This window comes from Eupeodes corollae, chromosome 2, assembly GCF_945859685.1.
Source record: "Eupeodes corollae chromosome 2, idEupCoro1.1, whole genome shotgun sequence".
Classification (NCBI taxonomy): Eukaryota; Metazoa; Arthropoda; class Insecta; order Diptera; family Syrphidae; genus Eupeodes; species Eupeodes corollae.
The window spans coordinates 107,901,174-107,916,348 of record NC_079148.1 but is presented as its reverse complement, the minus strand read 5'-3'; the positions used below and the strand labels follow the sequence as shown (position 1 = coordinate 107,916,348).

The 15,175-nt window shown below is 36.3% G+C and overlaps 1 protein-coding gene across 1 annotated transcript in view; it reads right to left on the bottom strand.

Moving 5' to 3' along the window:
- Positions 1 to 12,085, bottom strand: part of LOC129946264 (heparan sulfate 2-O-sulfotransferase pipe) — a 163,072-nt gene extending 150,987 nt beyond the window's left edge. Inside the window, exon 1 of the mRNA XM_056056395.1 lies at positions 11,728 to 12,085. The gene's annotated coding sequence lies outside the window, so the exon portion shown is untranslated. The remainder of the gene's footprint in view (positions 1 to 11,727) is intronic.
- Positions 12,086 to 15,175: the final 3,090 nt, after the last annotated feature.

Genomic DNA, 15,175 nt, shown 5'->3' with positions numbered 1-15,175 from the left:
AGCGGTTAGCAAGAGTTATTCTGCATTTGATCTCAGCGCTGGTGTTGTTTTCTGCGTTTACAGTGGAGCCTAGGTAGACGAAGTCCTTGACTACCTCAAAGTGAGGTCACCTTCCACTTGTGCGCGGCACCTGATCCGCGGTCTTCCTCTACTGCGCTGTCCTGTGGGTGTGGATTCGAAGACTTTCCGGGCCGGAGCATTGGTTTCCATGCGCTCTACGTGACCCAGCCATCTTAGTCGTTGGACTTTTACCCGTCTGGCTTCCGTCCATCTTCTCCTCCAATCCCCTTCGATGTATACGGGACCGTAGATCACACGAAGAACTTTTCTCTCAAAGCGACGCAAGGTGCTTTCATCCGCTTTTGTCATAGTCCATGCTTCTGCAACGTATAGCAGGACTGGAATGATAAGGGTCTTATATAGGAACACTTTGGTCCCTTGAGAGAAGACTTTACCATCACTCAATTGCTTTCTTAGTCCAAAGAAACAGCGATTAGCAAGAGTTATTCTGCATTTGATCTTAGCGCTGGTGTTGTTTTCTGCGTTTACAGTGGAGCCTAGGTAGACGAAGTCCTTGACTACCTCAAAGTGAGGTCACCTTCCACTTGTGCGCGGCACCTGATCCGCGGTCTTCCTCTACTGCGCTGTCCTGTGGGTGTGGATTCGAAGACTTTCCGGGCCGGAGCATTGGTTTCCATGCGCTCTACGTGACCCAGCCATCTTAGTCGTTGGACTTTTACCCGTCTGGCTTCCGTCCATCTTCTCCTCCAATCCCCTTCGATGTATACGGGACCGTAGATCACACGAACAACTTTTCTCTCGAAGCGACGCAAGGTGCTTTCATCCGCTTTTGTCATAGTCCATGCTTCTGCAACGTATAGCAGGACTGGAATGATAAGGGTCTTATATAGGAACACTTTGGTCCCTTGAGAGAAGACTTTACCATCACTCAATTGCTTTCTTAGTCCAAAGAAACAGCGGTTAGCAAGAGTTATTCTGCGCTTGATTTCAGCGCTGGTGTAGTTTTCTGCGTTTACAGTGGAGCCTAGGTAGACGAAGTCCTTGACTACCTCAAAGTTACGTCTGTCGATGGTGACGTTTTGACCAAGACGTCGGTGTTGTATGTCCTTTTTTGACGAAAGCATGTACTTTGTTTTGCCCTCATTAACCGTTAAACCCATTTTTGCCGCCTCTGCCTCAATACTCACAAAAGCCCCATTGACACCACGCTGAGTTCTTCCGATTATGTCAATGTCATCAGCATATGCCAGTAATTGGACAGACTTTTGAAAGATAGTGCCTCTAGTGTTGACGTGTGAGATCTGCACTATTCATTCAAGCACGATTTTAAAAAAATCACGACAGCGCATCACCTTGTCTTAAAGCTTTTTTGACATCGAAAGGTTCTGTTAAGTTGTTTCCAACCTTAACGGAGCAGCCTGAATTCTCCATGATCATCCTGCATAAGCGGACGAGTTTGGCAGGGATGCCAGATATAGCTCGTCCCTGTTTATACTGTCATATGCGGCCTTGAAATCGATGAAAAGATGGTTGGTGTCGATTTGGTGTTATTGAGTTTTTTCCAGGATCTGCCGTAATGCGAATATTTGATCAACTGTGGACTTTCCTGGTCTAAGACCACACTGATAAGGACCTATCAGGTTGTTGACGATGGGCTTAAGACGTTCACATAGTACGGCAGAGAAGATTTTATAGGCGATGTTGAGGAGACTGATTCCTCTATAGTAGGTGCAGTTTAGAGGGTATCCTTTTTTCAGGTTTGGGCAAACAATACTGAGGTTCCATTCATCGGGCATGCTTTCTTCCGACCATATCTTACAGATAAGCTGGCGCATGTTCCTAACCAACTTATCTCCAGCTGCTTTAAAGAGCTCGGCATTCAAGCCATCCGCTCCAGCGGCTTTATTAGACTTCCACTTAGATATGGCAATCTTTACTTCGTCTAAGTCGGGAGGACGGGATTGTTGGCTTTTGTCGTCTATGTTGAATGGATCATCCTCCCTGACAGCTAAATTCAGTTCGTCGTCGCAGTTATACAGTCTGCAGAAGTGGTCCATCCATATCCTCAGCATTGAATTAGTTCTTTTATAAGGTTTTAATCGTTCCATCTCCACATATTCCAAAGATACAGCTATCGAACAGGAGGCTATTGAAACGCTTTTCTTAAATCATCAATGAGAGTAAAGAATTACTTTCCACGTGACCATTTTACGGTTGTGAAAATCGTTTATCAGAGAGAACTATTTGCAACCTAAAGGGTACGTAGTAATTGATGGACTCAGTTAACAATTCACTGCTTTTATGAGGCTCGAGAACTTCTATTCACTTCCGTGCGAGTGTGTGCAGGAAAATTCTATGGAATTCATTTTTGGCCATACACAAAAATTCGGACTTTATCAGAGTATAATTAAATACCTTTCTTCTGTCTAATTCGGTTTTATTAATGAGTCAGGGATATGAAAGTTCTACGTTTTTTTCAATTATGACTCCCTGGCAGACATTGCATTGTGTCTACAAAGTAATTCATTACTGTGAGGATGAAAAATACAAATTTGTACTTTGTTAGTAGAAAGCTGACCACTGTAAACCAAAATCGTAAGCACGCTCTTAACCTTTTCTATCATAAGTGTGTTTGACTTTTTTTTTAGAAGTCTGTCAACTCACTATATTTTTGTTTATTCATAAGTTCGAGTATTTGCTTTAGAAAAATTTCATATTAAATACAAGTTGGAATACCCTAGCTATGTAATTATCATTGACCATAAGTACTATTTGAGTGCCCGCCGCCGATCCGCTCGTGTCCCGTGTGATTGTTTTATGTTGTGTCACTCAAAATACGCATCTACATGTGTTAATTTACCATTTTATACCCAAACGATGATGTTTACAATATTATAAATTTCTTTTTTATTTTTAATAAAAAAATACTTGAATAAACACACGACAAAAAAGAACTTTAAGCAAACATTCATTGCTTAAAGTTCTTTTTTGTCGTGTGTTTATTCAAGTATTTTTTTGTATTTTTAGATTTTATAAAAATAAATATATTTGCTGAAGTGGCAATAAACAAATTTAAGTACCTTCGATAGATGCACGACACTGCATTTGCGAATAATTATTTTTTTGTTTATAAATTTTCGTATATTGGCTTGAATAAGTTGAAATTTGGTGTTTTAGAGTGTTTATTTAGATCAGAGATTGTTTTAAGTGGTAATTATTGTAATTGGTTATTTTTTTAATTAAATTAATATTTATAATAATATTGTGATATTTATACATTAACATTATTATTTACTATTTTTTTTTAAATCAAAATACTTAAATTTCTATAGGTTGGGTGTGGGTGTGGTTGGTCTGGACAAAGCTTATAGATTAGGAAACGGAAGCTAAATAAATAATACTACTAAACATACTTTTTTCCATGTTATTTGTTTTATATTTATAAAAGTTAAAATTAGACGAAAACAAATTAAAATATTTTTGCTTATTTTTATTTATTTTTTTTATTTTTTCATTGCACTGTGCAAACTTTATTTGAAAAAAAAGAAAATACGAGTTTATTTACTAAATATTATTTGTTTTATAATTAAACGTAATTTTATTTTGCTTTATATTTAAAAAAATATTAATACCGGGTTGGAATCGGCTAGGGTGATTTATGATAAATGACAATAAAAATGGTCGAATTTGTTCTAATGTAATAGTCAAGTTCAAACAAATATGTTTATTCCGAATAGAGCCACCAGCCGCTTACACAATTCCATATTCGAACAAGCAAGAAAAATAAGAATTTTATTAAAAATCAGCAAATTTGACACTTTTATTTAGATATTTTATAAGAACCAAAAAATGATACTCAATTATCACCTTAGCCGATTCCACCCCTTAGTTAAGCTGTTAAAAAATTTATTGTTTTACCCTTTTCAAAGGTGTGAAATCACATAGGGGTAAAGTTGAAGGGAGTTATTAGATGAAGTACAGTTGTGTTTATAAAAGTTTGTTTTTGCATAACCATTATTTTTTATGATGCCTCGAGTCCACTAAATCCTTACACCTCTCGGCTAGTATTACGTTCCACGAATCACGCACTGCTTCCCACTTGCTTTATGAACTGCGTTCTTAACATCCCTCCCTAAATTTGCGATGGGGATAGATAAGGTCGTAAGATTGAGCGGGCCACTCCATAACGGATAAATTCTTCTGCGCAAAACCATGATTTTGCCTTTTTCACGTATGCTTTGGGTCAAACCAACGTCATTTCCTCTTCAGTATAGGGTAACATAACCTCCTCGAGAATTTTCACATACTCGGTTGAATCTCTTATACCCCCGATGGGATTATTAGGCCCAACCCCGTAATATGAAAAGCAAGCCCATATCATAAATTTTCCTCCACCATGCTTCACTATTTTAATAGTGTACCGTGGATCGTATGCTGCATTTTAAGGTCTTCTCACATATTCTCGACGACCATTGGACCCAAAAAGAACGACTTTGCTTTCATCGCTCGACAGAACAATCCTCCATTTAACTTTTGCCTAATCTCTATGCGCTTTAACAAACTCCATTGATTTTTCCACATGCCTTTTCGTTAAGAATGATACCTTGCGTGAACTTCGGGCTGGTATCTTCGCTTAAATAAGACGTCTTCGTATGTTACAGCGCTAACAGGCAGTTTTTCTAGAGCCTATGAAAGGGTTCTGTTTTGCTTACTGAACAATTTTTCTGTCAGTTCTTTCAGTAGCTATCCTTTTTGGGCCTCGCGTTTTCAGTTTTTTTTGCCATTTTAAGACTTTACTGACTATTTTTGTTGAGCAGCCTAGGATGTCTTGAATATTTTGGTAGGTTTTTCCCTCCAAAGTTTACGAATTTCTTCGGTGCAGTGTCTTGACCGTCCCGTTGTTTATTTTTGAGCTAATATTAATTAATTTTGTATATGCTAGTATGTTACAAATACTAAAAACTTTATATAGTAAAACATTCACTTAACGATAGATAAAAAAAAATGTTAACACTTTTTAACTATAAAATCAAAAACACTGCTATTTTTATGAACACTCTATATCCAGAGTTTGAAATAATGGGTGTTCACCATGAAAAGTAGGGTATAACTTCAATCTAATAGTCTCAAATATGAAAACGAAAGATCGTTAGATGCAAGTAACATGTTTTTTTTTTGTTAGAATTTCCGTTGTAAAATAAAATAATTGACAATTTAATAAAATGTGACTAGCACTGCTATTTTTATGAACACAACTGTAGTTGTTAATGCCGTATGTCTTACTCAGGAATCCAAGTAGAATTCTTTTCACGTTTTTTCAATCAATAGAATTTCGCAAGTAAAAGACTTCTAAAATCATGTTACTCGCTTTTACACATTTGAGAATATTGAAGATTCATGTTTTTGAAGATTGAGCAAATTCAAAGGGAAATCCAGTTCATGATAGTACTGAATAGGTTCAACTGATTCAAACTTTTAAAGATGGCGAACAATCAAAGAGAAATTTAGTTTATGATATCCCTAAATAGGTTTTTGAAACTATGATCAAGAACATTATTTTGAAGCTTATGCAACCATCCAGAGATTGTTGCAAAATAAAAGAAGAGGCTCGGATGCGACCCCAATCTCGTCTGTCGATTTGTCTTGCTTAAAAGTTTTGTTTTGTCAAAAAGATGACAGACGAATTATTCTTAAAAATTTAAAAATTAACAACAGTATTTTGCATAAAGTGAAATAGTTTGATTTCAAAATCTATTTTTCCTCACGAGATTTTTAGTCGAAAACCAATTTTTACTTATTTAGTAGTATTTCTTAAATTTTTTGTTTCTTATATAAACAAATACAAATTTTTACGAACTTTTAGTAATACTTTTCTTAGGGTTTTATTTTTTGTTAAGAAACTGCCAATTTTATTTTTATCAAAATTGTATCGAATATTGAAAACAATATTTCTTATAAGTTAAAATTAGTTGGTATTTGAGTAGAAAAACAATTTTTACGAACTACATTACATTACATTTCACATACTGAGCTCATTAATGTGCAGAGTAGAGAACACAGCACCTTGAGCAACTAGACTATGTAAGGTGATAACAACACAAGACATTAATACAAGACAGAAGAACAGAAGAGAAACAACAGAACGCGGTAGGTTTCGAGACGGCCCCCCATCTTTCTACTAACCACGCTCACTGATGCTTGATTTTGGTAATCGATGGGAACCGAAGCTTTATCAGTGACTAGGCCGTTTTTACGAAGTTTTGTTAATTTCTTTTTGAAAAACTGTCAATCAATATTATTTCAAAATATTACAGTCAGTTGTCAGTGAAAGCTCGAGTGGCGAGGTTCGTGTGCACTCGTCGTGTTCTGCGTTTTTTTTTCGATTATTTGTTGTCTTGTCTCCCGTCCCCGTCCCCGTCGCAGTCTCGATATGTTAATTTATTTAAAAAAAAAACGAAACAAAAAAAAACTGAAATAAAACCAAAACAAACAAAATAGTGATAAAAAAAATATAATAAATTAAACTAAAACAACAGAAATAATAATGATACAAAAAAAAACAGTGAAAAACAACAGCATTACATATTAAAAAAAAAAAGCAACACAAAGGGAAAAAGAATTAAATAATAAAAAAAAACCTACCAGAACACAGTAAGTGCATTCCCTTCACTCTTTCTTTCATTTTTCTTTACAGTTGAGTGGCTCAGCAGGTGCATGCATTGGGCTAAGCTTTTTGAAAGCTCGCTCAATGATGTGTATGTGTTGTTTCATTCAACAACAAATGGATTGTAGATTACTGTTTTGATTGTCAGGGTCCGGAACAATTCAACGTCACTACTAAAGGCATAACACTAGTAGTGAGGTTGTTTTGTAAAGACATTTAAATAATCTTATACAGTAACATACTTAGAAGTTCGTTTGTTTTGATTTTAAAATTTTTTTATATTGCAATGACTGGTTATTTTAGAGTAGATTATAGTAATGTTCGTGGGCTAAGATCGAATTTTCTGTCTGTATACATCCATATCAATTCTAACAGACCAGCTGTTTTGGCATTGAGTGAAACCCAAGTAAGTGAAGATTCCGATCCTGCTGAATTTTTTATTCATGGGTATCGCTTAGTGCCATTATTCTTCTCACACCATGGTCTCGCCATATATATTAGGAATGATGTTGCATATCAACTTTTACCACAATACGGTCATTGTACCAACTCCCTTTTTAATTTCATGTGGTTAAAACTTTCCGTGAATAAGCACATCATTCACTATTGTTTTCTTTATCGGAGCCCAAACCTGGGCAGAGTTTCAACTTCTCAGGAATTTGATGCTCTGTCTGACTCCATACAAAGAATTGTCTCCCTGTATCCTCACACTGAAATCGTTATTACGGGCGATTTCAATGTTCACAATTCTTCGTGGCTTCGCCATTCGGGCCAGACAACGCCCGAAGGAATGTGTGCTGAGATTTTTGCTGAGTTTAACCATCTTACTCAGCTTGTCAATGAGCCTACTCGAATATCAGACGTTAACGGCCGAGCAGAAAATACTCTCGACTTGTTTCTCACTTCTGATCCTGATAAGTACACAATCAGTGTATTGACGCCTCTAGGCACATCGGACCATAGTGTTATATCTGCTAATTTCTCGTGTCAAACAAATCCAGTTAAAGAAAGAGCTCCAAAGAGAACCGTCTGGCAGTACGAGAAAGCCAACTGGGACGGTCTCAATAATTTTTTCAGGATCTTTAACTGGTCGCTATGCTTCCTCGATAGCGACGTAGACTCCAGTGCAGATATGATTTCTAGTATGATTCATTTGGGAATGGAAACTTTTATCCCGAATAGGGTTAAAAGTATTAAACCCAAGGATAAATCATGGTTCGATTCGAGCTGCAAAGAGGTTATCAAAGAGAAAGAGGTGAGCTTCCGGTGTTTTAAAGCCAACCCAACTGAGGAAAACCGGAAAAAGTTTAAGCAAGCCAGGAAGGCCTGCAACGCCTATATTCGAAGAACCAAATTTTTACATGACCAAAAATTACGGCGAAAAATACTGCAATGTCCCAAAGGCAGTAAGAATTTTTGGTCATTTGTAAAAAACATGAGGAATTCTTCCTCTTCCTCGGTTCCTACGCTTGTTGTCAATGACACTCCTTTAGTTAGCTCTATTGATAAAGCTAACTTATTTGCAAGGCAGTTCGCCGAAAATTCCACCTTACCAGATAGTGTCATGACTCCTCCAGTTCTTGAACGCGTAAATGATTCTATGGGACCAATCTTTTTTCGTACTCGAACTGTGGCGAGAGTTCTTAAAGATCTCAACATTCATAAATCCGCTGGCCCAGATGGTATCCCCGCTATTATTCTGAAGAGGTGTTCTTCCACGCTAGCAAAACCACTGCGTAAGCTTTTCCATCTATCCTATTCTTCTGGGCTCGTTCCGAGTAGTTGGAAAACTGCATTTGTTCAGCCAATTCCAAAAAAAGGCGAATCTTCTTCTCCCACAAATTACCGACCGATAGCACTAACGTCCCTTCTTTCTAAGGTCATGGAAACGCTGATTAATTATCAGCTTAAGAAATATCTTGAGGAACGGAAGCTTCTTAATGACCGGCAATACGGCTTTCGTAGCAATAGGTCCACTGGTGATCTCATGGTTCATCTCACCGAACAGTGGAACAGATCTTTACATCGTTTTGGAGAAAGTAAGATTATTGCACTTGATATTTCAAAGGCATTTGATAAAGTTTGGCATCTTGCTCTCTTATCGAAAATGCGTGCTTTCGGTATCGACGAATCTCTTCTTCGTTGGATTAGAAATTTTCTTTCGAACCGTTCAATACAAGTTGTTCTGGACGGATTCAAGTCTGAAACTCATAAAATAAACGCTGGTGTGCCCCAGGGCTCCGTTTTGTCTCCGACCCTCTTCCTCATTTTTATAAATGATCTCCTGTCCGCTACTTCTAATCCAATACATTGTTTCGCTGACGATAGCACTCTTAGCTTTTCATATTCGTTTCCAGACTCACAACCCTCCTCTTCGGATGTGGAACTGCAACGGCAAAATATGATAAGCTCATTAAATTCCGACCTACACAGCATTGTACAATGGGGAATAAAAAATCGTGTGGAATTTAATGCTTCGAAAACGCAATGCTGTCTTGCTTCGTTAAAGCGAGATGTCTAGGTTTTTTGAGACGTTGCAAGAAATTTTTTTCTCCGTCTGATCTGGCTACAATCTATAAAACCTATATACGTCCGAAACTTGAATATAACTCTCATCTCTGGGCTGGTGCTCCAGTAACTTATTTAAGCCTCTTGGACAGTATTCAAAAAAGAGCTTTTAAAATGATTGGTGACATAAACATCATCAACTCGTTTACATCACTCGAACATCGACGCAAGGTTTCTTGCCTCACCCTTTTTTACCGTTATTTTAACGGACTATGCTCTAGTGAAATAGCCAGTTGCATTCCTCCCCTTAAACAATTTAACCGTAATACCCGCGCTTCTAGGAATGCCCATCAGTTTACCCTTGAGCCCAACTTCGGACGTACTATGAAGTACAGAGATTCTTTTTTTAGCCGTACTACGCGAATGTGGAACGCCTTGCCACGCTCTATCTTTCCCTTTCATTGCAATGTTCAGAAATTTAAAACCAATGTACACCGACACCTCCTATCCAACCCTTCCCTCTTTTCCTAATGCTCACACTGTGTCTTTGGCATATTAAAGGTATAAAAAACCCTTTTAGTGTTTGCTAATTATAAAAAAAAAAAAAAAAAAAAAAAAAAACAATATTTTTTAAAACATACAATTGGTTTAAAGATAATATCGAATGTTTCGAAAATCAATTTTTATTATTTTTTGTTTAGGTTTTTATTTTTTGCAAAATAACTGTTAATTTGATTTTTCCCAATTTTTTTCCGAATGTTGGAAACAATACTTCTTAAAAGCAAAAATTATTTTAAAGCCATTATATAAATTTTTGGAAAGATATTTGAGTCCAAAATCAAATTTTACCAACTTTTATATTAATTTAAGGTTTTTATTTTTTTGTAAAAAAAACTGTGAATTCTCAATTTTCTTAAAATTTTACCAGCTGTTGAAAACGTTATTCTTCGTTGCACTTAATAATTTTCGAGATAAAATCATTTTTGATTCGTAAAATTTTCGAGATGACCAATATTTGTTTTCAGTTTTTTTAATTTATAAAAAATAATGGTTAATTTGATTTTTTCCAAAAATATACTAATTTGGTAAAACGTTGCAATATACATATAATACAAAATTTAATTCAAGTCTCTACCGTTATTGGTTCGTGAAATATTTGGGGTTCACTTTTTTTTAAACTTCTATAGTAAAAAGAAACCACTCAATCTGTGTAACAAAATTTATTTGAAGTCGATATCTCTACTTGTTTTTGAGCTATGGACGACGAAAAAAGTTATCGAAAGTACGGAGGTTCGGACTTACGAACTTACGTACATACGCACGCCAAGCATCTATCTAAAAATCTTTTATTCTGACTCTAGGGACCTTGAAACTTCGAGAAATGTCAAAATTTTCAATTCTGCAAATCAGACCGATTACAATAACTTCCTGTGGGAAGTTAATAATATCTTAGGGGTCATAAGTTCCAATTTGACATATATATGTATAGATTAGCTCGACAAAGAGTAAACCTAATTTGTTTTTCAGTTAGAATATGTTTTAAAGATTATGACATAATACACTGAGTCGGAAAAAAGTCGAGCAGTCAGACTTTACGATGTTTTGTTATTCTGATAATATACCGCTTTATGTTTGCAGAGCCTGCGAGATAGTCACCAAACAGCCAGTGGTTGCAGTGTCTCACAGACTTTAATCATTGCGAGTGAGCACTGCGAATGCTTAAACGGTGGGGTGGAGCGGCGTTTAATAGAGAATAATCTATTCGCATACCAAGACTCACGATACAGCACGAGGGAATGGATTTTGCCCTCCATCAACAAGATTAATCCGAGGCCGACTTGGGTATAATTCTCTTCACTGATAAGTCCAGGTTTTGTCTACGCGCCCAGATGGTCGTAAAAGAGTGTGGAGAAGATCAGGTGGGAGATACAATACTACAAAAGTTGCCCAGCGGCAACCCATCTTACATATTTGGGATCTACTGGAAAAAATGATAAGGAAGCAACCTACTCCTTCATAGACACTAAGTGTGCTGAGATGCTGGTCAGATTAAGGAGTGGGATAATTAGGACGACGCGATCGTAAGAAACCTAATTCAAGGTATGCCGAGACGAATTAAAGGTTTGAAAGATGTTAGGGGAGGCAATACTAACCCAAATTCATTTATTTTATGTTTTATTTAACAGTTCTTAACATTTACTTGTTTTTACTCAAATTTTAATAAACACTACTGAATTTAAAAAAACCTCTGTTTTACATACATATGTATGTATGTACATATGTATGTATATTGCGAAATTTCAAGCACTTTTTTTGTTACTCAGTGAAGATTATGAGTATGACAATAAAACTGTCCTCAAGTACTTTACAAAACTCTGTGTCTCGCCAAACGAACTTAACAAACACTGCAGATAAGGGTTTTGTCAAAAAATACAAATGTTCTTCCAATGTTAACTAACATTAAACTTTTTATCACATAAATTTAACTAAAACAAACCTTTATACAAAATTTAAAAATGTATGTACATAATTACCTTTATGAATCACTGATGAATTTGTTTATATGTTGGTATTTTCTCAAGAACACTACAAGAATACTCTTAATAAAAACACTAGACTAATACAAAATAAAACAGCCGAAACGACTATAGTCCGAAATAATTCCAGTGCGTCCATTATTATTTAAACTTTTTATAAGAAAATATTATTGACATATTTTGATAGTCGACATTACGTATATTTCAAAACTATTGGATTTTCGTATTTTTTGATAGAAAACGAATTAATTTTATTTTGAGAATAAGTAGTTGTTATTATTTCGAAAAACGGCTGAGATCTTTGGAATAATTGAATTAGCCTATCCGGATTTTCATCGTTATCGGTGTTCACATTGATCTTTATTGAGACGACTTATTTGGCGGAAATTTTATTTTTTTTTCATAAATTTGTGGGAGCATGATCACAAATATGGTCACATTTTTAACTAAAATAATAAGAATTCTCAGAAGAGGATACAAATGAGAAATATAAAATTATTTTCTTAAATTAATTAATTTAATTTTAAGGTTTGCTCAAAACATCATATAGAGTCAAAAAAATATCATAACTAATGAGAATTTCTAGATAACAAAGATTTTAAATTAGCGAAATTATTATAACATTTATTGTTAATAAATGTGTTGAGTTTTAACTAAACCTTAAAAAAAAAACTTTTTCGGGTGCCTTAACCATTTTGAAAATGATGTTGTTTAAAAAACCTGATGTGATAAAAAGACAACAATTTAAAGACAACACTCGAATTGTTTGTGTTATGTGTTTCTCAGCACGAATACTCCTCTGCCATCTTACCAACCAACGACGAACGTTCGACTAAGTCGATATGACGATTTTTTCAGCAAAACCTCTATTTCGCATTGTTAATTGTTCACTGAACTAGTCGACTAGAATTTATCCACCCGTTAGCGACTCGACGTTAGAATATTCTATTTCCATTATAATCTGATACAATTGTTCTATGAAGTGATAATCGTTTTCAAGGCCGTCGAGAGGAATTCCATACCCGAGACGGAAAAATCCCCATATTCACCTTTTTTTTCAAAATTCATGCCTACTGATATGGTACGTTCTAATTTCAATATAGAATAGAATGAAACTGGTTAGAATTAACTAAAATAATAATTTTTTTGTTTGCAAATTGAACGAAAAAAAAAGTGTTAAGCCCGGGATTTTACGGTCCCCCGAAACCGAATCAAAAAATTCTGTTCCAACAGAAACAAAAATAGAAGAAAAGAAACTTCATAAAAACAGAAACCGATTGTAAATAATTGTGTTTTGTTTTAAGTTGTCAAAATAAAATAAATTTGAAATTTACGTTAATTTAAATTAAAAAAAACCGAAACAATTTATTGTAACTTTCTTTAAATAGTTCAGAGTTGCCAAATTTTTCATTAAATATTAAAAAAAATGTACGTCAATAATAATCAGGGGCCCCGATAGGCAAGCTTGTGACTGACAGATTGGTAGATAGCATGCAAACAGGGACTCGATTTCGAAAGCATGAATGATTTTAAATTTGTGGGACCCTAAAAATAAGTGGGAATAGGTATATTGATGATGAATATAGAGTCTATCCTCATTGCTTTCAATTTTACGGGCCCCTTGAAAATCCACGGAGTAGGAGTCCCCCCACATCCCATCCTCTCTGCGAAACTGATCTTTAATTAAGGGTCTTTGTAGGATTGGATTATTTGATTTTTGAGATCATTCAAAAAGTTTTGACTCTCCCCATCGTGCTAAATGTTCTTTCAACGGAGTTGGTATCGCATAAGTCGAGTTTAATGGAGTCTTTGGGAAAACAATTTTTATTTTCCCAAAGATTGCACCAAAACTCAGTCGCCCAAAAAAATTTTAACCCGGCGTAAGACTCAAAAAAATACCCGTATTTGTTTTGGCATTCTATAAACAGTATAGTAGAAAATTTCCAATAAAACCCATCGGCAGTAGCCACAACTTTGCATTTAAAAATTGGTACAGCTGAAAGAAAACCTGTCAGGCTTATAATGGGGGATTTAAATGCAAAGCTAGGAAAGGAAAACAACTTTGGTGATATAATCGGGAAAAACAGCCTGACAACCTCACCATCCACAAAGGAACTTGGAGTTCCCTAGATCAATCTACCATCAACCAGATTGCGATCGACGCTAGACACGCTTCCAGCATTATAGATATCCGATCTTTCCGAGGAGCTAACATCGACTTGAACGATTACCTCGTTGTAGCCAAGGTAACACTTCGAGTTTCCAGACTCAAGGCAAAACAGGGAGGTGCTGGGAGAAGGTACAACGTCGAACGGTTACAATAGCAAGAGATCGCCTAATCCTTTTCCTACCGAGTCAAAAGTAACCTCTCTCGAAGTCCTCTGCCACCAACACAATGTATAGAAAACCAGTGATGACTTGATGCGGAATGTCTGCAGGCAAATGCAGCCAAACAACAGTCACGAAATGCGGCACTGCATTAAAGGACGAGAGCTGCTCATGAGCTCTATGAGCAAAAGAGGCGAGAGGAACACCGACTTGTTGAGAGGTTTTAAATCAGGAATGAAGTTCGAAAGTTGTATGAACAGGTGCAACGCGATTCACAGGAACATAAACGTAGAACCGAAGGCTGCAAAGACGAAAGTGGAAACATCATAGTGGAACCGCAGTCAATGATAAGGATATGGAAGGACCACTTCTGCAAACTGTATAACGGCGACGTCGAACCAAATTCCGCTGTCAGGCAGGATGATCTATTCAACATAAACGATGAAAGCCAACAATCCCGTCCTCCCGACTTAGACGAAATAAAGATTCCCATATCTAAGCTGAAGTCTAATAAAGCCGCTGGAGCGGATGGCTCGAATGCCGAGCTCTTTAAAGCAGCTGTAGATTTGTTGGTTAGAAGCATACACCAACTTATCTGTAAGATATGGTCGGAAGAAAGCATGCCCGATGAATGGAACCTCAGTATTGTTTGCCCGATCCTGAAAAAAGGAGACCCTCCAAACTGCACCAACTATAGAGGAATCAGTCTACTTAACATCGCCTATAAAATCTTCTCTGCCGTACTATGTGAACGTCTAAAGCCAATCGTCAACAACCTGATAGGTCCTTATCAGTGTGGTCTTAGACCAGGAAAGTTCACAGTTGATCAAATATTCACATTACGGCAGATCCTGGAAAAAAACCCAAGAACACCAAGTCGACACCCACCATCTTTTCAACGATTTTAAGGCCGCATATGACAGCATATACAGGGACGAGCTGTATAGAGCCATGTCCAGTTTTGGCATCCCTGCCAAACTCGTCCGTTTGTGCAGGATGACCATGGAGAATTCACGCTGCTCCATAAAGGTTGGAAACAACTTAACAGAACCTTTCGATGTCAAAAAAGCTTTAAGACAAGGTGATGCGCTGTCGGGATTTTTTTAACATCGTGCTT